Source organism: Myotis myotis, unplaced genomic scaffold, assembly GCF_014108235.1.
Source record: "Myotis myotis isolate mMyoMyo1 unplaced genomic scaffold, mMyoMyo1.p scaffold_m19_p_3, whole genome shotgun sequence".
Taxonomy (NCBI): Eukaryota; Metazoa; Chordata; class Mammalia; order Chiroptera; family Vespertilionidae; genus Myotis; species Myotis myotis.
The window spans coordinates 95,321,124-95,347,437 of record NW_023416335.1 but is presented as its reverse complement, the minus strand read 5'-3'; the positions used below and the strand labels follow the sequence as shown (position 1 = coordinate 95,347,437).

The 26,314-nt window shown below is 43.2% G+C and overlaps 1 protein-coding gene across 1 annotated transcript in view; it reads left to right on the top strand.

Annotated features, from left to right (window-relative positions):
• The first annotated feature begins 5,331 nt into the window (after nucleotides 1–5,331).
• SGCG (sarcoglycan gamma) overlaps nucleotides 5,332–26,314 on the top strand; it is a 208,701-nt gene continuing 187,718 nt past the window's right edge. Inside the window, exons 1-3 of the mRNA XM_036301222.1 lie at nucleotides 5,332–5,368; nucleotides 17,149–17,192; nucleotides 18,811–18,896. The gene's annotated coding sequence lies outside the window, so the exon portion shown is untranslated. The remainder of the gene's footprint in view (nucleotides 5,369–17,148; nucleotides 17,193–18,810; nucleotides 18,897–26,314) is intronic.

Below are 26,314 nucleotides of genomic sequence, written 5' to 3'. Positions count from 1 at the left end.
TCCTCCTCCTCTCCGCTTCAAAATGGCGCCAAGCGCTCTTCGGCGGCTGCTCCAATCGAACTGCCGCGGATAGCACCCGGGGGTAGGCTGAGTGCGGAGTGGGTGCGCAGCGCCCCCTACCGTCCACACTGCCCTGAACACGCGCGCGCCTTCCGCCTCACCCGTGCGCGCGCGCGCGCCTACACTTCGCTCCGCCCCGGAGCACGCGCACGCGCACGCAGCCGCAGGTCACGCTGCTGCTGTGCCCGGGTCTCTGAGAACCGCCTCTGTCACCGTTTTCTCTGCCTCTGCGGCTTTCTTGACTTTTGCCGAAAACCACATAAGTTGTTATTTATCTCTAACTTTTTGGTTAATAGTTGTGCATTTTTAAAACACACTGAAATTCAGTGATGATGTCCTAAGTAAGTAAAATTGGTATTAACTACTTGGCTCCTTACTCTGTTCTCAAAATGCCATTCGTTTTTCTACACCGTGGGTGATGACTTCATCCCACAGCTTTCCCATTTTGAAGAATTGTTGGGGGGGGGGGGGGGCGCCACAGTAATTCAACCTGTAACAAAACATTCCATCCATTTCTTTTGTTATCACAATTGCACTTATTTTAGAGGGAGAAACAACCTGAAAACCTCAAGAACGCCTTCCGGAGGGTGGGTTTCTAATCCATTCTTCACCTAAAAGTGCGGCTCCTCACTCCAACAGCTTCTGGGACTATATTAAGAGTTGATGGGGGCGGGGAGACAGAGAAAGAGTTAATCTGGCAATTACTGTTGGGACAGAAAGAAAAAAGTGTTTAAGCCTTGCCCTGGCCGATGTTTCAATGGTTAGAGCATCCACCTGAGCACTTAAGGAAGTTTTGGTTGGATTCCTGTTCAAGGACAGTTGCCTGGGCTGCAGGTTAGATCCCTCCCAGGTTGGGGCCGTGGAAGAGACAACCAATCCATGTGTCTTTCTCATGTCAATGTCACTCTCTCTTTCTCTCTCTCTCTCTCTCTCTCTCTCTCTCTTTTTCTCGCTCTCGCTCTCTCTCCCTCCCTCCCACTCTCTCTGAAAACTACCCTCCAGTGAGGATTTTAATATTTTTAATATTTAAGGTCTCAATGAAACTTAGTTTCTAACAAAAGAAAATTTTCTGTATGTTTCATACAACAGCAAATGGACTTACAAAAATTAGTAATAAAAATCTTCATTTATAGCAACATTGTTTAGCCAGGCAGGTGTGGCTCAGTGGTTGAGCTGCCAGGAAGTCAGGTTTGGATTCTGGTCAGGGCACATGCTAGGTTGCAGGCTCCATCCCCAGAAGGGGACGTGCAGGAGGCAGCCAATGGATTATTTTCTCTCATCATTGATGTTTGTATCTCTCCCTCGCCTTTCCTCTCTCCGAAATCAATTTTAAAAATTACAAAAAAAAAAATAAAACAACATCATTTAGAAAAACTGGAATGTGAAATTGGTATTAAAACAAAAATAAACGTCTATGTTTAGGGCTTTAAAAATAACCAAGTGTGGAGGCCAGCATGTATATGGGAAATGTCTGTACCTTCCTCTCAATTTTGCTGTAAACTTAGAACTGACCTAATAAAAAAAAAAAAAAGTCCAAAAAATAACCAAGCCCAAATTCTTCAGGAGCAATATAATTATATGTGGCATATTTTTAAAAAAAAAAAAAAAAACATGAGCCATTCAAAAACCAGTTGTGATTGCTGTCTTCCCTGACAAAGAGAAATTATGTGTGAATGATATTTTAAAATGCTGATTTTATACTAAGTTGGTCAGGAGAATTACCTTTGATTATAAAGAAGCACAAATCTAATCACCACCTGTTACTTGTTTTCTATTGCTTCTGTAACAATATTCGTAGCTTAAAACAACACAAATTTGTCTTCTAGTTCTTAGTTCAGATAACTGGCACTGGGTTTCCTGAGCTAAAAATCAAGGTGTTGGTACAGTTGGGTTCCTTTCTGGAGGGCCAAAGGGAGAATCCATTTTCTGGCCTTTTTGAGTTTATACCCATTTGAAACAAAAGACAGTAAATTGCAAGTTAAAAAGTAAACAATGCTATATGAATGTGATCCTCTAGAAATATAGTACTAAGTATTTACAACTGTAGTAATTGAAATATCTGAATAGCAAAAATAACATAAGTCAGAATCACCTTCAAAATGCACTGGAAGGCCCTGGCCAGTGTGCCTCAGTTGGTTGAAGTGTTGTTTTGTACACCAAAAGGTTACAGGTTTGATGTCTCTCTCTCCCATTCTCTCTCTCCCATTCTCTCTCTCTCTTCTCTCTCTCTCTCTCTCTCTCTCTCTCTCTCTCTCTCTCTCTCTCTCTCTCTCATCAATAAAGGGGCATGTCCTCAGGTGAGGATTAAAAATATAATGCATTAGAAGTAAGAAATGTATCAGTGTATAAAAAGAAAAACAGAGAAAGAGAATTTCCAAATGGCCATGTCTGATCAGAGCAAATATATCATTTTACTTTTACATTATCATTTCACTCCAAAAAGCAGTAAAACATTTACCATGCACAGTAAAGCATGCTAGGCAGTTAGTAAATGAGGAGGCTGAAACCACCTAGATATAGGCTGTTACTTATTCCATGTAATTTGAAGTCCAGTGAAGCTGAAAATATGACCCTTGCCAGCCTGCAACATTGCTGAGATTGCCACAAACTAATTATTTGGGTTAAGGCATTGGATCTCCAGAAAACATGTTGAAATGTGGTTGTGTTACTTGAAAAAGATAACCCACTAGCCGTTGGTATTTATGAGCAGAGATTAAACTGAGTAGAAATTAATTTTGTGATACTTATGCATTAGGGCAGCAAATAATGGATTGTAGCAGTTTTCTCCAACCCCTGAAGTCAGACCATATTCATAACGCTGTCATCACTGAAAGGGGATAGGGCTTTCCTCCACCTTCATCCCAAACTCAGTTCCCAGAATTCCGCCTAGTAGTGTGCCCATCCTGTGACTCTTTAAAATATAAATATTCCTGGAAGAATGCCACATTCACCTGCAGTCTGGGGCAGTGATTCTACCCTGGGTGGTGTGGAAGAAAATCCAAATTACCTGGAAATTTTCTGCAAACTGCACGTGTCTATCAGCCCACACTGCTTCTGGCTTTACATTAGCAGGAGTTGTTTTTCTTTCGGTGAAGAGAGACAGATAAAAGAGGCAGGGTTTAGAAAGGCACTGGGATTTCCAGCCAGGGAGAAGAGCTAGAAGGGGAAGGATGCCACAAAGGAAAGTAAGGGGAAGGGGTTCGGAGATGACCTTTGCCTTGATCATAATACCGCTTCATACCAGAGCTAGCAAACTTAAGCCAAGGCAGTTTCCTTCTGATTTTTTTTTCTTTTTAAAACATCGTCTTAGAGGTCTCATATTGTTATTCTGGACCATATTTTTACCTACCATATAACCAATAATAATCCTAATCTAAACAGGGTCTTTTATTTTTTAAGTATATTTTATTGATTTTTTTAGAGAGGAAGGGAGAGGAATAGAGAGCCAGAAACATCAATGAGAGAGAAACATTGATTAGCTGCCTCCTGCACACTCCCCACTGGGTATGTGCCCGCAACCAAGGTACATGCCCTTGACCGGAATCGAACCTGGGACCCTTGAGTCCGCAGGCCAACGCTCTATCCACTGAGCCAAACCGGTCCGGGCAGCAGGGTCTTTTTTAAATATATTTATATAGGTTTGTTATTTTTCTTTATTTTTTACTTTTTTTTTTCATTACCATTTATCCCACCTATTCCATCTTCCACTACCACCACCTGCCAATAATCACCACACAGTTGTCCATGACCATGAGTTCTTTCTTGTTTTTCTTTTTTGCTCAATATCTCCACCTCCTCCCCCTGCCCCCCTATAACCTCCCACCAGAGCTGTCTACCTGCTCTCTGTGTATGAGTTTATCTCTATTTTGCTTATTAGTTCAGTTTCTTCATGAAATTCCACATATGAGTAAAATCATATGGCACTCCTCTTTCTCTGACTGGCTTATTTCACTTGGCGTAATGTTCTCCAGGTCTATCCATGCTGTTGGAAAGGGTAAAATTTCCTTCCTTTTTATAGCTGAGTAGTATTCCATAGCTGTTTTATCCACTGATGAACACTTGGGCTGCTCCCAAATCTTGGCTATAGTAAATAACGCTATAATGAATATAGGAGCGCATATATTTATGTGCTTTTGAATTAGTGTTTTGGGTTCCTTGAGAGAAATTCCCAGAGATGGAATCACTGCATCCTAAGGAAGTTCTATTTTTAATTTTGTAAGGTAACTCTGTAATACTTTCCACATTGGCTCCTCCAATCTGCAGTCCCATCAACATTGCACCAGGGATCCCTTTTCTCAAAAATACTTGCCAACATTTGTTTGTTGATTTATTGATTTATTCTGACAGGCCTGAGGTGATATCTCATTGTGGTTTTAATTTGCATTTCTCTGATGATCAGTGACTTTGAGTATCTTTTTGTATAACTATTGGCCATCTGTATGTCCTCTTTGGAGAAGTGTCTATTCAACTACTTTACCCATTATTTGTTTTCTTGATGTTGAGTTCTATAAATTCTTCATCATTTTTGTATATTAACCCCTTATTACATGTATCAGTGAATGTTCTCCCATTCAGTGGGTTGTCTTTTCATTTTGTTGATGGTTTCCTTTGCTATGCAAAACCTTTTTAATTTGATGTAGTCCCATCTGTTTATTTTTTCTTTCGCTTCCATTGCTTGTGGAGATATATCAGAAAAAAATATTGGAATGAGAAATGTCTGAGATTTTACTGCCTATGTTTTCTTCTAGGATTTTTATGGGATTTAGTCTAACATTTAAGTCTTTTATCCATTTTGAGTTTATTCTTGTGTGTGGTGTTAGATAGTGGTCTAGTTTCATTTTTTGCATGTATCTATCCCATTTTCCCAACACCATTTATTGAATAGACTATATTTAGCCCATTGTATGTTTTTGACCCCTTTGTCAAATATTAATTAAATGTAAAAGCATGTGTTTATTTCTGGGATATCTATTCTGTTCCATTGATCTATATATTTGTTTTTATGCTAGTACCACGATGTTTTGATTACTATGGCCTTGTAGTATAGTTTGATATCAGGTAGCATGATCCCTCCAACTTTATTCTTCTTTCTCAAGATAACTGTTGCTATTCAGCGTCTTTTGTGGCTACATATAAAATTTTGAAATATTTATTCTAGTTCTGCGAAATACGCCATTGCTGTCTTGATAGGAATTATTTTGAATCTGTAGATTGCTAATCTCCTGTGCAGACTCTTATCTTTTTGTTTTGTTTTTTTCCTGAAGAATTCTCTGGGATCTGTGAATGTGTGTTATCAAAGATCATTTGGGTAAATATAGTGACTTGCTAGAGTCTTCATGGTTTCCTTGATGTGAAATTGCATAGGTCACTGTTGTAATTGAGGTTCTGAGCTGCTGGCTGAGTATTCCTGAATGCACCAGGCAGAACAGCCAAAGCAAAGATGGTTAACTCATATCCATAGCCAGCACTCAAGATGTGTGAAATCTGAGGCCAAAGCTTTGTTAATGAGAGGAAATTTCACTTACTTATAGAGAAATATGATATGAACCATGTATGCAATTTAAAATCTTGTTATTAAAAAGTAAAAAGAAATCAGTGAAAACAATTTTAATACTTCTTTTATTTGATATACTATATATGAAATATTGTCATTTCCACAGGGAATCAATATAAAAATATATCAGTGAGATATTTTTGTGTTTTTTTTAAATAATTCATTATTGTTGAAAGTATTACATATGTCTCCTTTTCTCTCCCATTAACCCCCTCCAGCCCGCCCCCCCCCCCAAGGCCCTCACTGTCTTATTGTCTATGTCCATGGTTATGCATGTATAGCTTGAAATCTGATATTGTGATTCCTCCAAATTTGTTTTTCTTTCTCAAGATTGTTGCAGCCATTCAGCATCTTTTTTTATTCCAAATAAAATTTTGGAGTATTTCTTTTTCTTTTAATTAAATCTTTATTGTTCAGATTATTACAGTTGTTCCTCTATTTCCCCCCATAGCTCCCCTCCACCCACTTCCCCTCCCACCCTCCGCCCTCAACCGCACCCCGCCACTGTCCTCATCCATAGGTGCACGATTTTTGTCCAGTCTCTTCCCGCATCCCCCACACCCCTTTCCCCCCAAGATTAGTCAGTCCACTCCCTTTCTATGCCCCTGATTCTATTATAATCACCAGTTTATTCTGTTCATCAGATTATTTATTCACTTGATTTTTAGATTCACTTGCTGATAGATGTGTATTTGTTGTTCATAATTTGTATCTTTGCCTTCTTCTTCTTCCTCTTCTTAAAGGATACCTTTCAGCATTTCATATAATACTGGTTTGGTGGTGATGAACTCCTTTAGCTTTTCCTTATCCGTGAAGCTCTTTATCTGACCTTCAATTCTGAATGATAGCTTTCCTGGATAAAGTAATCTTGGTTGTAGGTTCTTGGCATTCATCACTTTGAATATTTCTTGCCACTCCCTTCTGGCCTGCATAGTTTCTGTTGAGAAATCAGCTGACAGTCGTATGGGTACTCCCTTGTAGGTAATTGACTGTCTTTCTCTTGCTGCTTTTAAGATTCTCTCTTTGTCTTTTGCTCTTGGCATTTTAATTATGATGTGTTTTGGTGTGGTCCTCTTTGGATTCCTTTTGTTTGGGGTTCTCTGCGCTTACTGGACTTGTAAGTCTATTTCTTTCACCAGGTAGGGGAAGTTTTCTGTCATTATTTCTTCAAATAGGTTTTCAATATCTTGCTCTCTCTCTCATCTTCTGGCACCCCTATAATTCAGATGTTGGTACACTTGAAGCTGTCCCAGATGCTCCTTACACTATCTTCGTATTTTTGGATTTTTTTTTCATTTTGCTTTTCTGGTTGGGTGTTTTTTGCTTCTTCGTATTGCAAATCTTTGACTTGATTCTTGTGATCCTCTGGTCTGCTGTTGGGAGTCTGTATAATATTCTTTATTTCAGTCAGTGTATGCTTAATTTCTAGTTGGTCCTTTATCACAACCTCGAGGGTCTCACTAGATTTCTTGAGGGTCTCACTACATTTATCGGCGGTTTCTAGAAAGTTCTTGAAAAACCTTAAAAGTGTGGTTTTGAACTCTATATTCAGCAGTTTGCTTTCCTCTATTTCTGTCATTTGTGACTTGTTTCTTTTTCTCCGCATTTTTTAATGCTTCCCTGTGTTGATAGAGTGGCTTCTGTGTTAGGTGTCCTATAGGGCCCAGTGGCTCAGCCTCCCCAATTACCTAAGGTGGACACTCTTGGTGCACCCCTTTGTGGGCTTTGTGTACAGTCTTGTTGTAGTTAAGCCTTGATTATAGTAGGTAACACTGGGAGGGATTGACCTCCAGGCCAATTGGCTTTGAGAATCAGCTTTTCTGCAGTGGGAGAACTTCTGTGCTAGAAACACCCCTCCAGGACAAGACTTGCTTCAGTGGTGCTTTGGTGCTCACTGAGTCTGCCCCCTGAGTGTGTCCTTTATGGATCCGAGGAGCTGCAATCTGGATGGTCCCACTCTGACCACTGGGCACACTGGCTCCTCTATCTCTAAGGAGGTGCTAATCTAGCCTCTGCCTGAGGCTACCCAGCAGAAGCCAGCTGTGAAGCAATGCAAGTTGCTGTGGGGCCTTGGGCCAGCTGCAGTTTGTTAAGTAATTTTCAGATTGCAAAGGGCCAGGCCTTTCACATGCAAAGGCCTCCATCCACGGCTTGGGCGGGGCGGGGATCAACAGGGCGGAGCGAGCAGTTATGGCTGCTCTTAGTTCTGCCCTCAGAGGCCCTGCTTCTCAGTGTCCAGGCAATCGCTGCGAGCACCTCCGAGAGAAAGCTGCCTTCAAGTTCCGACCGATGCCAGACAGTCCTGTTTCTCCTGTATGAGTCTGGGTCCCCAGGACTCGCCCGGAACTGGAGCTCAGAGCTTGAGACTCCCTCCCAATTGAAAAAGACAACCGTGTCCTCAGCCGCCAGCCCTCTCTGCACGCACCTCCGCACCTTTGTATTTTACTTCCTCATCGCACCTCCTCTGACCCTCAGTATGCTTTTCTCTTTCCTTCTAGTTGTAGGATTTCCACTCAGCCAGCCTTCCTGTGGTTCTGGATGATGTCCATTCCTTCTTTTAGTTGTATTTTTGAAGTGGTTGTGCGAGGCAGCAATCTCTGGTGTTTACCTATGCCGCCATCTTGGTTTCTCTCTGGAGTATTTCTTCTAGATCTGTGAAGTATATTTTTGGCATTTTAATAGGGATTGCATTGAATCTGTAGATTGCCTTGGGTAGCATGGACATTTTAATGATGTTGATTCTACCAATCCATGAACACAGTATATTCTTCCACCTCTTTATATATTCTTCTATCTCTTTTTTTCAATGTCCTATAGTTTTCTGAGTACAGGTCTTTCGCCACCTTGATTAAGTTTATTCCTAAGTATCTTAAGTTTTTGTTGCAATGGTAAATGGGATTGTTTGTTTTGTTTCTCTTTCTGAGAATTCATTATTGGTGTATAAAAAAAGCCATCAATTTTAGGGTGTTGATTTTATATCCTGCTACATTGCCAAATACATTCATTAAATCTAACTAGAGGCCCGGTGAACGAAATTCGTGCACTGTGGGATGGGGTTCCCTTAGCCAAGCCTGACCCTCAGTCCGGGAGCCCTCAGTGGATGTCCTACTGATGGCCACAGTCTGGCAGCAGAGGCTCGGTGCAGGCGTCCCGTGTGTGTGTTTGTGTGTGTGTGTGTATGTGTGTGTGTGTGTGTCTGCTGGGGCCTGCCCCCAGCCATGCCACATAGGCTCTGAGCAGTTGCCGTGTATATGTGTGTCCAGTGGTGGTCTGCTCCCAGCCACACTGGAAGCTCAGAGTAGGCGCTGTGTGTGTGTGTGTGTGTGTGTGTGTGTGTCTGCTGGGGGCCTGCCCCCAGCCACACCTTGGAGGCTTGGAGCAGGCGCCCCTCTCTGTTGATCTCTCAGGCTCCTGGCCTCCACTGCATGTTGTACTCTCCCTTGAGCTGTGGCCAGGGTGGGGCGCCCTTTCCTGCTGTGGGATCGCCAGGGAGATCCAGGGACAGGCGCACAGGTTGGCTGGCAGGAGGCCACCCTATCCTGCTGTGGGATTGCATCAGCGATTTCATGGGCAGGCAGGTGCACACAGGGGCTGGCTGCCAGCCACCCTTTCCTGCTCTGGGATCCCCGTGGTGACCCAGGGACAGGCGCACACAGGGGCTGGCTCCTGGCCACCCTATCCTGCTCCATGATCGCCGTGGCGACCCAGGGGCAGGTGCACACAGGGGCTGGCTGCAGGCCGCCCTTTCCTGCTCTGTGATTGCTGTGGCGATCCCATAGGCAGGCACACACGGGGGCTGGCTGCAGGCCGCCCTTTCCTGCTGTGGGATCGCATCAGCAATCCCATGGGCAGGCAGGTGCACATGGGGGCTGGCTTCAGGCCCCCCTTTCCTGCTCTGGGATCGCAGCTGCGACCCAGGGGCAGGCGCACACAGGGGCTGGCTGCAGGCCACCCTTTCCTGCTCCGTGATCTCTGGGGCGATTCCTTGGGCAGGTGCACACAGGGGCTGGCTAGAGGCCGCTTTTTCCTGCTTGATCGCAGTGGCGACCCAGGGTAGGTACACACAGGGGCTGGCTGCAGGCCCCCCTTTCCTGCTGTGGGATTGCTGTGGCAACCCAGGGGCAGGCGCACAGGGGGGCTGGCTAGAGGTCACCCTTTCCTGCTCTGTGATCGCCAAGGCGATCCCACAGGCAGGCGCACATGGGGGCTGGCTAGAGGCCACCCTTTCCTGCTCCATGATCTCTGGGGCGATCCCATGGGCAGGCGCACACAGGGGCTGGCTGCAGGCCGCCCTTTCCTGCTGTGGGATCGCCGTGGCGACCCAGGGGCAGGCGCACGGGGGGGGGGGGGGGGGGCGGGGGGGAGGGGGGCTGGCTAGAGGTCGCCCTTTCCTGCTCTGTGATCACCACAGCAATCCTCCGTGCAGGTGCACACGGAGGCTGCCTACAGGCCCCCCTTTCCTGCTGTGGGATCGCATCGGTGATCCCATGGGCAGGCAGGTGCACCGGGGGGCTGGCTGCAGGCCACCCTTTCCTGTTGTGGGATCTCCGGTTGCTCATCCCTGGCAGGGGCGGCGGCAGGGGGGCACGCAAAGGCAGCCGGTTCTCCGATCCAGGGCCAGGGGCAGTACCTCCTGGCTCTTGCCTGCCGCCTGTGTTTCCAATCACCATCCTTCCCCTATGGCCTCCCATTATTGCGCCTATATATGCAAATTAACCGCCATATTTGTTGGCAGTTAATTTGCATATCACCCTGATTAGCCAATGGGAAGGGTAGTGAAGTTACGGTTAATTACCATGTTTGTCTATTATTAGATAGGATAGTTTCTTGGTGGAGTCTTTAGGGTTTTCTATGTACAATATCATTTCATTTGTGAACAATGGGACTTTTACTTCCTCCTTTCCAATTTGGATGCCTTTTATTTCTTCTTCTTGTCTGATTGCTGTGGCCAGGACTTCCAATGCTGTCTATAATAATGAAAGCAAAATGTGCTAATTAGACAGGATGTCCTTTCGGACAAAGCCAGGGCTGCCAGGGAAGCCCGGGTCCCAGGTGCCAGGGGGAAGCCAGTGCCAGCAGCTGGGGGAAAGCATTGGGCCTCTAGTGTGGAATAAGAGTGGTGAAAGCTGACATCCCTGTCTTGTTCCCATTCTTAGGAGAGATGGTTTTAGTTTTTGCCCATTGAAGTTTATATATATACTAGAGGCCCGGTGCACAAAAATTTGTGCACTCGGGGGGGAGGGGGGGGGGTCTCTCAGCCCGGCCTGTGCCCTCTCGCAGTCTGGGACCCCTCGGGAGATAACGACCTGCTGGCTTAGGCCTGCTCCTGGGTGGCAGAGGGCAGGCCCAATCCCTAGGTGCAGCCCCTGGTCGGGCTCAGAGCAGGGCAGATTGGGGAGTTGGGGCACCGCCCCCTGTCACACTCAAGGCAAGGTCGATGGGGAGGTTGCGGCGCCACCCCCTGTCATGCACAGAGCAGGGGCAATCAGGGGGTTGGGGCGCTGCCCCTTGTCACTCACAGAGCAGGGCCCATCAGGGGGTTTGGGGCTTCGTACCCTGTCACGAACAGAGCAGGGTCGATCAGGGGGTTGGGGAGCTCCCCCCTGTCACACACAGAGCAGGGCTGATCAGGGGGTTGGGGAGCTCCCTCCTATCAGGCACAGAGCAGGGGTGATCAGGGGGTTGGGGTGCCTTCCCCTCTCACGGACAGAGCAGGGTGGATAGGGAGGTTGTGGCCCCGCCCCCTGTCACACACAGAGCCGCAGGGCGATCAGGGAGTTTGGGCGCTGCCCCCTGTCACGCTGATCCTGGTGCCGGGAGGCCTCGCGGCTCCACTGATCCTGGTGCTGGGAGGCATATTACCCTTTTACTATATAGGATAGAGGCCTGGTGCACGGGTGGGGGCTGGCTGGTTTGCCCTGAAGGGTGTCCTGGATCAGGGTGGGGTTCCCCACTGGGGTGCCTGGCCAGCCTGGATGAGGGGATGATGGCTGTTTGCAGCTGGTCAGACACCCTTTAGGGTGAGGGTCCCCGCTGGGGTGCCTGGCCAGTCTGCGTGAGGGGCTGAGGGCTGTTTTCAGGCTGGCGGGTGACTGAAGCTCCCAACCGCTCCTTTTTTTCTTTTTCTTTTTTTATTCTGGGCTAGCTTTAGCTCTGAGGCTTGGCTCCAGCTCTGAGGCCTCTGCTGCTGAAAGCAGGTATCTGGTTTGTTTGGGTTCTATAATTGAAATACTGTATCAACTCCAGCTCTGAGATCCCGGCTGGCTGAAAGCAGGTTTCTGGGGTTTTGTTTAGCTTCTATATTTGTAACAATGTTTCAAACTGCAAGCTCAGAGGCCGGCATCGGCAGGCGGGGAACGTTGGAGTCCTCCGTCACTGAAGCAAGCAAGCCTCCTGTTCGCTTCAAACTGCCTAGCTGCCGACCGCCATCTTGGCTGGCAGTTAATTTGCATATCACCCTGATTAGCCAATGGGAAGGGTAGCAGATGTACGGCTAATTACCATGTTTCTCTTTTATTAGATAGGATATATAATACATATAATATATATGTATATATTTATTTGCATGCTCTTCTATTATGTGCATATATTTTTACTAGAGTTATAGTGTCTTAATGTATCAGTCCCTTTAGTACAGGGGTCCTCAAACTACGGCTCGCAGGCCACATGCAAATACAAATATTGTATTTGTTCCCGTTTTGTTTTTTTACTTCAAAATAAGATATGTGCAGTGTGCATAGGAATTTGTTCATTTTTTTTTTTTAAACTATAGTCCGGCCCTCCTGAGGGACAGTGAACTTGCCCCCTGTTTAAAAAGTTTGAGGACCCCTGCTTTAGTATTATGAAGGGGTCTTCTTTATTTCTCTTTATGGCCTTCATTTTGAAGTCTATTTTGTCAGATATGAGTATTGCTACACAGATTTTTTTTCATTTCCATTTACATAGAAAAATTGTTTCCATCTCTTCACTTGCATTTTGTGTGAATCTTTTGTTCTGAGGTTTGTTCTCTTGTAGACAGCATATATATGGATCATGCTTCTTATCCATTCAGCTACCCTATGTCTTTTGATTGGAACATTTAAGCCATTTTCATTTGCAGTTATTATTGATATGTACTTATTTGTTGCCATTTTTATTCTTTATGTGTTCTTCTCTTTCTATTTCTTCTCCTTACAACAGTCCCTTTATCATTTCTTGCATTGCTGATTTGGTGGTAATGAACCCTTTTTTTTTCTTTGATGCTCTTTATTTCACCTTCAATTTTGAATGATAGCCTTACTGGATAAAGTAATCTTCTGTTCAGTCCCTTGGTTTTCATTACTTTGTATACTTCATGCCACTCCCTTCTGACCTGAAGTGTTTCTACTAAGAAATCAGCTGATAGTCTAATGGCAGCTCCATTGTAGGTAACTTTCTGGCTCTCTCTTGGAGCCTTTAAGATACTTTCTTTGTCTTTAATGTTTGCCATTTTAATTATGATCTAGTTAGGTATGGGTCTTTTGGGCTTAATCTTGATTTGGACTCTCTGTGTTTCCCACACTTGTGTGACTCCTTCACCATGTTAGGGAAATATTCTGTCATTATTTCTTGAAACAGGCTCTCTATCCCTTGCCTTGATTCCTCCCCTTCTGGCAGCCCTATGAGGTAAATGGTATTACATTTCAGGTTGTCCCAAAGCTCCCTTAAACTCTCCTCCTGATCTTTTTTTTTCCAATTGCTGCTATGAATGGGTATTTTTTTCTACCTTGTCTTATAAGTGACTGATCCATTCCTCAGCTTTTTCTAGTCTACTATTGAATCCTTCCACGGTGTTCTTTATTTCAGCTATGTCATTCCTCATTTCCAATTGATTCTTATTTATTGTTTCAATCTCTTTACATGTTGATGTAGCTCTCATTAAATCCCTTTTATTTCTCATTAAGTTTGTTATAATTCTCACTGACTTGTTTGAGCAGTTATTACCATTCATTTGAATTCTTAATCTAACAAATTGCTTGCTTCCATTTCTTTTAGTTCATTTATTGGTGATTCCTCCTGTTATTTCATTTAGGTTTTTTCTTTGTCTCCCCATTTTTTCTGTTCCTTTGTATTTGTTTCTATCTATTAGATTAAACTGCTATGCCTCCCAGACTTTGTGGTGCTGTCTTATATAGTAGGTGTTTTGTGGGACCCAATGGTGCAATCTCTTAGATGTCCTTAGCTAGGTGATCTAGGAAAGCCCCTTCCTTGAAGTATTTGGGGTTTCCTGTTATAGTTGGGTCTTGAATATTATTGTCCCATTTGTGGATCGAATCTCCTCACAGGCTGGCTGACTATGTAGCTCACCCCCAACCATGTTTTATGAGCTGTTGCAGAGGTTGTGACAGAAAAGAACAAAATACAACACAACAAAACACAAAACAAAAGAAACAAAATAAGAACATTTGCACAGAAACCAAGATGGCGGCATAGGTAAACACCGGAAATTGCTGCCTCCCACAACAAATTCAAAAATACAACTAAAAGACGAATGGACATCATCCAGAACTACAGGAAGGCTGGCTGAGTGGAAATTCTACAACCAGAGGAAAGAGAAAAGGACACTGAGACTCAGAGGAGCTGCGGAGGTGGAGTGCAGAGGTACGGAGGTGCACGCAGCAAGAACTGGCGACTGAGGACGCCGCTGTCTTTTTGAATCGGGAGGGAGCCACAAGCCCCCAGCTGTTCTGAACTCCAGTTCTGGGTGAGTCTCTGTGGACCTAGACTCATATGGGGAGAAACTGGACTGTCTGGCAGCGGGCAGAACTTGGAACTCGAGGGTGGTTTTCTCTCAAAGGTGCTTGCAGCCATTACCGCGGGACACTGAGATGAGGGGCCCCTTAGGGCAGGGCTGAGGATCAGCCATAGCTGCTTGCTCCACCCTGTTGATCCTCTGAGACCCCGCCCCACCCAAGCTGCGGAAGAGGCTTTTGCATATGAATGCCCTGGCCCTTTGCAATCTGAAAATTACCTAAAAAACTGCAGCTGGGCCAGACAGACCCAGAACTTCCAAGAGAAGGCCCAAGGCCCCACAGCAGCTTGCATTGATTCACAGCTGAGCCTCATTTGGGCACTTCAAAACCCCAACCAAGGAAGGGGAATCTGCAGATCTCTTCATAGCTCCTGCTGGGTAGCCTCGGGCAGAGGCTAAATTAGCACCTCCTTAGATCCAAGAGCCAGTGTACCCAGTGTTCAGAGTGGGACCATCCAGATTACAACTCCTCAGATCTATAAGGGAAACACTCAGGGGGCAGACTCAGCGAGCACCAAAGCCCCACTGAAGCAATTCTTGCCCCATAAGGGTGTCTTCAGCACAGAAGTTCTCCCACTATAGACACAGCTGATTCTCACAGCCAGTAGGCCTGGAGGTCAATTCCTCTCAAAGATATCTACAACAATCAAGGCTTAACTACAACAAGACTGTGGACAAAACTCACAAAGGGGTGCACCAAGAGTGTCCACCTCAGGTAATTGGGAAAGTTGAGCCACTGGGCCCTATAGGACACCTAGCACACAAAGCCACTCTACTAACACAGGGAAGCATAAAAAATGCGGAGACAAAGAAACAGGTCACAAATGACAGAAATGGAGGAAAGCAAACTGCTGGATATAGAGTTCAAAACCACACTTTTAAGGTTTTTCAAGAACTTTCTAGAAACCGCCGATAAATGTAGTGAGACCCTCAAGAAATCTAGTGAGACCCTCGAGGTTGTGATAAAGGACCAACTAGAAATTAAGCATACACTGACTGAAATAAAGAATATTATACAGACTCCCAACAGCAGACCAGAGGATCACAAGAATCAAGTCAAAGATTTGAAATACGAAGAAGCAAAAAACACCCAACCAGAAAAACAAAATGAAAAAAGAATCTAAAAATACGAAGATAGCTTAAGGAGTCTCTGAGACAGCTTTAAGTGCACCAACATCCGAATTATAGGGGTGCCAGAAGATGAGAGAGAGAGCAAGATATTGAAAACCTATTTGAAGAAATAATGACAGAAAACTTCCCCTACCTGGTGAAAGAAATAGACTTACAAGTCCAGTAAGCGCAGAGAACCCCAAACAAAAGGAACCCAAAGAGGATCACACCAAGACACATCATAATTAAAATGCCAAGAGCAAAAGACAAAGAGAGAATCTTAAAAGCAGCAAGAGAAAGACAGTCAGTTACCTACAAGGGAGTACCCATATGACTGTCAGCTGATTTCTCTACAGAAACTATGCAGGCCAGAAGGGAGTGGCAAGAAATATTCAAAGTGATGAATGCCAAGAACCTACAACCAAGATTACTTTATCCAGGAAAGCTATCATTCAGAATTGAAGGTCAGATAAAGAGCTTCACGGATAAGGAAAAGCTAAAGGAGTTCAGCACCACCAAACCAGTATTATATGAAATGCTGAAAGGTATCCTTTAAGAAGAGGAACAAGAAGAAGGCAAAGATACAAATTATGAACAACAAATACACATCTATCAGCAAGTGAATCTAAAAATCAAGTGAATAAATAATCTGATGAACAGAATAAACTGGTGATTATAATAGAATCAGGGGCATAGAAAGGGAGTGGACTGACTAATCTTGGGGGGAAAGGGGTGTGGGGGATGCGGGAAGAGACTGGACAAAAATCGTGCACCTATGGATGAGGACAGTGGCGGGGTGCGGTTGAGGGCGGAGGGAACCGGGTTGAGGGGAGCTATGGGGAGAAAAAAGAGGAACAACTGTAATAATCTGAACAATAAAGATTTAATTAAAAAAAAAAAGAACATATGCAAGACCTCTACAGCAACAACAAAAGCAACCACCAGAGAAGAGAGAATTAGAAAAGAGAAGAGAGCAAGAGTGATAGAAGAAATAAAATAAAGAAAACAATATGAGGAGAAAGATAAAGCAAACAGACAAAAGCAACAACACACAAAAACCAAAACAAAAAAGGGGGTGTAGAAAAAGGAATATGTAGGTACAGAACTGAAATAAAATAATAAAAATTAGGGGAGTAGGGGAAGGAAAACAGGTTAAAATAATGGAAGAATTAAAGAAAAGAAAAAATTTTTTAAAGGAAAATAGAGGAGAAAGCAAATAGATCCAAATGAAGAAAAGGAAAAAAGATGAGGAAGCAGGATTAAAAACAAAACAAAACGAGTAGGATTAAGGGAAGAAGAAAATTAGATATACAACCCAAACAATAGAGACTAGAAAATAACAAAGCATATAGATAAAGAAGATAAATAAAAAAGGAAAAAAGAATGGAAATATAAAAATACATAAAAGAGGAAAGAAAATAAAAGAATAAAAGAAAAAAAAGTGAGTGATGTTTGTTTTAGCAGAGTTTAGTCTCCATGGGAGCTCCTTTTGGATCCTGATCTTCTGATGACTGTGGCTGACTATTCTTTTTGCCAGTTCTGGGCTTCCAGGGAGGTACTTAGGTGTTAATCACTGTCAGAAAATGTTCTCTTTTGGCTTTCAGCAACCTGCTTGAAGCTCCAAGTGATCCACAGTTTGTGTCTGTCTCCACAGGACTGGGCTGCACGCTGGAGAGACCAAGCTTCCCTCTAAAGCAGGTTTGTTAGCAGCATGGGGCCCAGGGCTGGGTCAGCAAACTTCCCCTGGTTCCCCAGGCTCCTCCTCTGCTTACCTTCTCCTGCCAGCCACCTGTCAATCTTAATCATTCAAAAGTCTGTTTCTGAAAGGGCTTCAGGTAGGGTCGGGAGTCTAGACCTCTGGGTCTCCCATGAGGGAAGGTACATTTCAGATTTCAGAGAACGTGGTGTGTGTGTTTCCTTCTTCCAGAATTACTCCTCTTCAAGTGGCCCAAAATATTACTCTGCCTTGGGCAGAGATCCTTGTATGCAGTCCAGTGGGATCAGCTGGAAACCTGGAATTTCTATTAGCTTCCATGTGGGGAAAGCACCACATTCCCAGGATAGTGGGGCTGATGACCCCTCCTCCACTCCAGTCCCTGAGGCTGTTCAAACTTTTTGGCCCCTGCTTTTGTTTCCTCTGAAAAGGTCAAAATGCAGGGTGTGGCAAGCAGGACTTCTGAGAATGGGACAGGCTGTATCACCTGGGGTGGAGTTTTTTCCTTTTCTTGCTCTGCAGCTACTGAGAGTGGCTAGCTCCCCTCAGGAAAAATGGCCATTTTGGTTTGGGGCATTTGAACAAATGCAGGAGTCCTGGCTCCTACTTTACTACATCTCACCACAATCTTTCCCACCCCAGCCTCTCCTTAGGCACTTGGAGTCTGTGCCTCTCTCCCTGCACCAAAGCCTGGGGTGAAGAGCTGCAAATGAAAACTCCTGCTCTGGTTTTAAAAAAGAAACAAACAAACAAACAAAAACTTAAACTGAGGTTTTCTCTCTGACAGGCTCCAGTTTACTGGCTTCAGGCTCCGCAGCAGCCAGCAGCCCTGCTGCCTTTCACAGTTGGATGTTATGTGGGCCTTGGGTCTCGGCTCTGGTGATCTGGGAGCCCAGCCTGCGCTCTGGGCCTCAATCTTCTGAGGGAACAGACCCTCCTGTAGTCCAAAGCTCCCTCCTCACTCTCAGCCTGCCTCCCTGGAAGCGGGGTCAGCCCCTCTCACAACCTGGCCCTTCTCACAGGTCTCCAGGTGTTTTCACTCCTTCCTTGATATAAGTCTCCTCCTCAGCTGGACCTCAGTTGGTAACTCTGGTGCATGTTTCCCACTTTAGTTTTATTTCCATTCTGGCCCTTGGAGGAGGCGCAAGAAAGATCTGCCTGTTCAGCCACCATATTTTCTCTCACCTTTGTTTTTTGAAATATAGTTTCCATGGGTATAAAATGCTAAGTTAATCTTTTTTTCATTACTTTACAAATCTTGCTCCAATACACTACATCTTTATATTCTATTTTTATATTAAATTTTCTTTCTTCCTGACTATATGGCAAAACCTTAGCATGAAAGATCATATAACCCCATGACTTGAACAGAGAAAGTCTTTAAAAAATGTTTGCTGATTTACCTCAATCACTGTTTCACATAAACCAGTGCTATCTCCCATCCATTGCTTCAAACCCTAACCCTTCTTTGAAATTTAATATTTCTTGTGACTCCCTAAATACTTTTTCCCTTTTCCTCTCAACTTCCTTGGTAAATGATGAAACAATGTCCTATTTTTTATTCACTCAACAATAACCTATTGAATACCTATAATTTTCCAGAGAATATGCCAGCTGTTGGGGATACAGGACAGACCAGACATTTTACTCATGGGGCCTACCTTCGATTGAGGAGAGACAGATAATGAGTAAGTAAACAAATAAATTAATTAATTATACATTGTAATGTGTACAATGAGGAAACTAAAGAACATGCTACAATAAAGAATAAAAAGAAAACATACTGTGAATAGGAAGGTTAAGAAAGGTCTTTAAAAGGAAGCAACAATGTATCAGAGACTTGAAAATTAATATTGAAGAATCCTATATAATACAAGAGAAACATGCAAATTAACTGTCCCTCCTCTATGCTCAAGCCACACCACCAGCCACGCCCACCAGCCAATAAGGAGCGAGTATGCAAATTAACCCAAATAAGATGGCAGCGGCCATGGAGCTGGAGCAAGCAGGAGGCTTGGGTTGCCCCCGGCGATGGAGGAAACCAAGCTTCCCACCTGCCCTGGCTGGCCCTGGGCTCCACTCAAGGCTACAAAGTTTCAATTATAGAAGATAAATAAATCCCAGGAAAAAAAAAAGAAAAAAAAGGATAGGCTGGGACCTTGGGTCACCGGGGGGTGTGGCCAGCCTGAAAATGGCCCTCATCCCCTCACCCAGGCTGGCCAGGCACCCCAATGGGAACCCCACTCTGATCCGGGACACCTTTCAGGGCAAACCAGTGTGTCCCCACCCGTGCACCAGGCCTATATCCTATATGAGAAAAGGGTAATATGCAAATTGACCCTAACAGCAGAATGACTGGGAATGACTGGTCGCTATGACACACACTGACCACCAGGGAGCAGACGCTCAATGCAGGAGCTGCCCCCTGGTGGTCACTGCGCTCCCACACGGGGAGCTCTGCTCAGCCACAAGCCAGGCTGACGGCTGCCAGTACAGCGGTGGTGGTGGGAGCCTCTCCCGCCTCCTCAGCAGCACTAAGGATGTCCGACTGCAGCTTAGGCCTGCTCCCTGCTGGCAAGTGGACATCCCCCAAGGGCTCCCAGGCTGCCAGAGGGATGTTTGACTGCCAGCTTAGGCCCAATCCCCCAGGGAGTGGGCCTAAGCCAGCAGGTGGACATCCCCTGAGGAGTCCCAGACTGTGAGAGGGCATAGGCCAGAGTGAGGGACCCCCCCCACCCCCCCGCCGAGTGCACAAATTTTTGTGCACCGGGCCTCGAGTAAGTTATATATTTGATTGAAATACTACTTAGCCATAAAAAAGAATGAAAGCTTACCTTTTGTGATAGCATAGATGGATCTAGACTAGCTGTGGGCAAACTATGGCCCACGGGCCGGATCCGGCCCGTTTGGCTGTTCTATCGCCCGCAGAGCTGAAAGAGCGGAGGGTTCTCTTGCTCTCCCCTCCGCTCCTTCACCAGCAGCAGTGTTAACATGTATTAGTTCACACAAACACTCCATCCATGCTTTTGTTCCGGCCCTCCAGTCCAGTTTAAGAACCCATTGTGGCCCTCGAGTCAAAAAGTTTGCCCACCCCTGATCTAGATGGTATTTTGCTAAGTGAAATAAGTCAGACAGAAAAAGACAAATAACATATGATTTCATTTAGTTGGATAATCTAAAAAGCAAAATAAACAAACAAAATAGATAGACTCATAAATACAGAATACAGACTGATGGTTGACAGAGGAGAGGGAAGTTGGGGGGCCTGGGTAAAAAAGGTGATGGGCATAAGAAGTACAAATTGGTAGCTACAGTATAGTCACAGAGATATAAATTGTAGCATAGGGAATATAGTCAATAATATTGTAATAACTATTTATGAGGCCAATTGGGTACTTCAAATATTGGGGGGAACACTCTGTAAAGTATAAGACTATCTAACCATTATGCTGTATATCTTAAAGTAATACAGAATAATATTAAATGTATAAAAAATATAATTAATTAAAATGGTAAAAATATTAATTTGGTGATGTGGGAAATGTAAGAGGAATCTGGAAGATCTGGCTCCAATTTGGGTCTAGGTATTTGGATTTTGGTCAGGACTGACTACATAATTTTCAGGTCCATGTGCAAAATGAAAATGGAAGGCCCTTTATTCAAAACACAACAAAATGGTTCCATCTAAGATACAAAGATATAAAACTTTCCTGTCTTGCTGGTTTGTATTTTCCATTTAATGTAATGTCCCTTGGACATGGAGAGATACTCATAGGGCAAGTGTAGACCCTCACAACTGTCAGGTCCACTGCCCTTTGACTTGATGTGTGTAACCAGTTGGGGGGCAGTTAACCTTCCCATCACAAGGTCTTCTTGACCCATTCCATGGTAGATAGATAACTTTCAAGAGATTCTGTTCTGTGAGCTGGTTCACACTCAGTACCTGGTTCAGGGATGGCCAAGAGGCTCACCCCTCATGAGTTGCCTGCCAAACATGCTGGGGTGCTGCTAGCCCAGGCCCATCCTCCCTATGTCTATGCCCAGAATCCCTCTACAGTCAGAGGGAGTCAGTGAAATGTGAGCCTTTCTTCTTCAATGACCTGATCGCTATCCCAGATAAATAGCAGCAGTGGGTAATAGGGGGCTATAAGGTCAAGAAAACCCTGGGGCAGAAGCAATCATCCAAGAACTCGTCCTATAGAGGTGGGGGAGCTGGCAGGATGTGCTAAACATCTGGAGCATGCTTCATATCCCATTGGACTTACAAAACACAAATTCAAGGATTAAATTAGTAAGAATTTCAAGATGACAATCCATATTGAGTTGTAATACTAAATCAGTTAAGTGGCTTAAGATTCTTCTTGAACACATTTTGTTCATGTAGTGGCTCTCAGCAGAGCTTACAGGACTCTAAATGATATTTTTTGAAGGACTTGATTATTGTTATGATGAGGTGACATTCTACTATCACTTAATGGAAAAAAAAAAAACCAGGGAGAATAGACCATTTCCATACATGGAAAGGCTTACAAAATGAATAATTGTCTAAGTAGCAGACAAATCTCAAAAGTCCCATGATATATCCCTGTAGCTGAAATTCTGTTTACATTTATCTGAATTTAGACACTTTAATTTTATGTATAAGCACAAAGTAATTTTGCTTGGTTTTAGTTAAGATACTCTAATTTTTTCCAAAAGTGTAGCAACCAACTAAATTGAGGAAAAAGTATATATTTTAATAGCTCTTTAGCAAGATTTGTTTACAAAATCTTGCTAAGTAGTATGATAATTGAGATACTGATATCACATAATCATAATGCAGCATCAGTCTCCATTAGCCTTGTATTCATAGATCTATTTGTTATGTCACCTACTTATATTGCAATACATTTTTTAAAAGAAAAAGTTACTTTCATTTATTTCTACTCTAGAATACAGTTGTGTAATTAACTAATTTTTTTAAATGGTTTCAGAGAGGGAGGGAGAGATAGAAACATCAATCATGAGAGAGAATCATTGATAGGCTGCCTCCTGCATGCCCCACACTGAGGATTGAGCCTGCAACTGGGGCATGTGCCCTATGTGCCCTGATTGAGAATTTAACAGTGACCTCCTGACTCATAGGTCAATACTCAACCACTGAGCCACGCTGGCTGGGCTGATTAACTAATTTTTAAAAGTTATCTGTTTAAGCAGATGATGTAAATTATGATTTCCATTTAAAATAATAGTGGTTATTACAAAAATATTTGAAAAATAATTAGCTTTTAGGGTATTTTAAAATAATGTTTGAGCGTTATAAAATGTTAGTTTATTTTAAAAAGTGTTTTGTTATAAGAAAAATAATTTGGATCTGAGGGGGTTGGGAAGGGCTTCCTTACATTCATCTCAATTAATTACTTTGGAGATTACTGTGTATCAGCTCACAGTCTTTCACATATTTTAGTGAATTTGCCTTGCGAATTTAGGCCCATCCTATCAACATGTGACACCATATTTTACTCTGCCTTCTCATATTTTGTATCTTAACTCCTAAGCAGAGTATTGATTCATTTATTTACTTTTTATATAAGAAACTTTCTTATAAGTTTAGAATTTATATAATTGGGCAGCAGCTTTATGGGAATGGTCACACACTTCAGATATGTGTCCCTACTGAGTAACCACATAGATATAATTTAGCTTCTGGATGGTGCCTGAATTCAGGAATGACCACAGCCCTGACTCCCTCATTTTAGTGTTCAGTGATCTTACTTCTCCCTTGCCTTTGCCCACTGATGCCCTCACTCCCCAGCATTCACCCATGTCAAAGGGTACAGAAGCACAGACAGAATTCTAGCTTTAGTCCTCGAAAGAATTGAATTTTCTCTACATTCTCAGGTTATACATAAGTGCTGGACTACAATAATGAACTTAGGCTAAAAAAATACAACATAATTACATGCAAATATTAAATGGTATTTTTGTAAATCATTATTTATTGCATATTTTACTCTGGGAAGCTGGTTGATTTTGTTTCAAGCAAATACAAGGGTATTAGCACTAGAGAGCATTGTGCTTCTTTCTTAATCTTTATACACACCTGTTTTATTGACTCCTAATTTTAGGGATGATGTTAAACAATAGCAACCATATTTAAGTTGAATTTGGAAATTTCTTTCACTCTATTTTTGGTCTTTTTCTATTAAAATATCAAACACATTTCAATTTTGTTTTTAAAAATTAAATATGAAAACATTTTAAAAGTATGTTTTTTAAACACTATAACAATAGTTTAAAAATGTTTTGCTTTATATTTATCTTGTTTCCTTCAATATTAAGTATGTTTTCCCTCTTACATATATTAATATTCCAATCTACTGATTCTCATAAAATGTTTGAGCTAATGTCTGATTAGTATTAAAATATAGGTTCCCCTCTTTATAAACCTTGAGAATTGCTGATGTAATTGTGAATACCATTTTAGAATTGTGCTGTTCCTTTAGTGAATAAACACTTATGCTTATTCAAATCCTTTTCATCATTTGAAAACTCAATAGATAATATCGAAAGCCACTTTCAGCTCTAATGTTTTATGACTTTATATCAACATATCCAGAATGTACCAGAAGAGAATATTGCGTCAGCAATATAAAACATGAACAATGTCTACTCTAACTCAAATTTAGTTATAGAATTCTGTTATAATCCTGTATAATTTTATAATCCTTATTATGTTTTTACAACAGTGTATGTGGCCGGGTGCCCATAAAAAAGTAACTTTCTTTTTTATGGTTGCGTTGCGTTCAGAAGCCAACATTTGGGAATGCTGCATTTTTGGTGTCTTAGGGGATGATTTTGGTGTATGGGACAGTGCTCCAACCAGCTGAGCCACCAGGCCAGGGTTAGGGGATGATTTTAATTGTCTTTGTTGTATACCTGATTGGTTTTCAGGAAATCACAAGATGCCATGTTGGTCACACAGATTTAAACATGTCTCCACTTTGATTGTGAGGCCATGACTGGTGACAATTGCATATGAGAAAAAAAGAACTGATCAAAAAGTTCTAAGAGTTGGGGTCCAGGAAACTTCTGTAATGACATGCTCCTGTCAAAACATAAAACTAACGTGGGTAGGTCATGGAACAGGGTGATTCCATGAATAGACTGTCCTAATGGTAGTAACAAGGGCTGGCCTTTTCTACTGATGGGAGAAGAACTTGGAGAGAAGAGAAGATGGTGGTGGATTAAGTTGAAGCTACACTGACACTTTCCTAGGACCAAACTGGAATTACAACTAAAATATAGAAAAATCATCCTGAATAACCAACAGAAGACTAGCTGGAGAGAACCCTTATAACCAAGGAGTAAATAGGAGCCCTCATTGATACTGGTAGGAAGTGTGGAGGTGAAAGAGGGCTGTCTGGGCTCCCAAAGGCAGCAGCTGAAGTTCTAAGGGGATATCTTAGCTGTGAGGGTTCTTCCTGAGAAGTCTGGGGTCTAAACCCCAAATGAGACTCCCTAGTACAGAGCACCAGAATGGAATGGTGCCCACATAATATCTAGCTGTAAATAACTGGGGATTCTGTCCAGCAGGGACCAAAGGCTAGATACACAGACACTCCCTAAAAGGGCCAACACACTACATTTTGTTTGCAGCCCCTTACCTTGGGTTCAGGCAGTGAGAGGGCAGAGTGGACTAGAGCTGCATGAGGAAACTCTGGGGTAGGTGGCTTGGTGGCAACCTTCAGGATCCATGTGCTGAGTCATTGCCCATAGGCAGAAACCATCTTTCTCAGTCTGAGCTTCCCCATTAATGCAGCTTTCAAATTTCCCAACCCATAGGAAACCCTCTCACCCTACTCCAGTGATGGTGAACCTTTTGAGCTCGGCGTGTCAGCATTTTGAAAAACCCTAACTTAACTCTGGTGCCGTGTCACATATAGAAATTTTTTGATATTTGCAACCATAGTAAAACAAAGACTTATATATTTTTCTTTTATAATTTTTATTTTTTAAATGTATTTTATTGACTTTTTACAGAGAGGAAGGGAGAGAGATAGAGAGTTAGAAACATCGATGAGAGAGAAACATCGATCAGCTGCCTCCTGCACATCTCCTACTGGGGATGTGCCCGCAACCCAGGTACATGCCCTTGACTGGAATCGAACCTGGGACCTTTCAGTCCGCAGGCCGACGCTCTATCCACTGAGCCAAACTGGTTTTGGCGAGACTTATATTTTTGATATTTATTTTATATATTTAAATGCCATTTAACAAAGAAAAATCAACCAAAAAAATGAGTTCGTGTGTCATCTCTGACACGCGTGTCATAGGTTCGCCATCACTGCCCTACTTGTGGAGTTTACACACCCAGCTGAGCTCTAAAGCCTGAGGCTCATTAAGTGACTGAGACTAACAATCAGCCTGCAGGCAAAGGCTGACATCTGGGTGTTTTGAGTTGTTGCCTGACCTGCTTTTGAGCCCTGGCTGAGGAAAAGCAGACTTTGCTGCACAGATCAGTCCTGTCCACCTGCATCCAGCCCACCTGCATCCAGCCCCGGAGGAGGAAGCCACAAGCTGTGGATTGCTGATTGCTTTAAACAGGGTACTCAGGCCCAGTTACAAACAGCGTTTGACATTGGCCTGTACCACAGACCCTCCAAAGAGGCCCCAAACCAATAAACCCGGTGGCCAGCTTTTGACAACAGAGCAGGATCATAAACAAGAACCAGACATAAATGAAAAATAGTATATCAGACATGAAGAACACAGTGGAAAGGATTAAAAATAGATTGGATGAAGCAGAGGATCGAATCAACGATTTGGACAACAAGGTAGAAATAAATACCCGTTTAGAGCATCAAATAGAAAAAGATTTAAAAAGCAGGAAGATAGCTTAAGGGAGCTCTGGAGCAACATGAATCATTATAACTTCTGCTTATAGGAATACCAGAAGGGGCAGAGGATGAGCAAGGAACAGAGAATCTGTTTAAAGAAATAGTGAGAGAAAACTTCCCCAACCTGGAGAAGGAAAATGTCACACAAGTTCAGGAGGCACAGAAATGAACCTACACCTAGTCACATCATAATGAAAACTGCAAATGTTAAAGACAAAGAAAAAATC